We start from the raw sequence: 229 nt of genomic DNA, 5'->3' as shown, positions 1-229 counted from the left end.
AACCAGAAATAAAAATGAGTCCAACAAGAATGAGGAGCTTATATGCTTTGAATGCAAGAAGCCTGAACACTTCAGACCCGAATGTCCTTTGCTAAAGGAAAAAACTTTCAAGAAAAACAAAAAATCAAAAAAGGCAATAGTGGCTGCAGCTTGGTTAGACAGTGATATTTCAAGCTCAGATACTGAAGAAGAGAAAGTGGAAGAAAGAGCAAATCTATGTTTGATGGCA

This window comes from Theobroma umbraticum, unplaced genomic scaffold, assembly GCF_002168275.2.
Source record: "Theobroma umbraticum cultivar Fairchild unplaced genomic scaffold, ASM216827v3 scaffold_89.0, whole genome shotgun sequence".
In the NCBI taxonomy this organism is placed as follows: domain Eukaryota; kingdom Viridiplantae; phylum Streptophyta; class Magnoliopsida; order Malvales; family Malvaceae; genus Theobroma; species Theobroma umbraticum.
Note: the sequence above shows the minus strand (reverse complement) of the source record.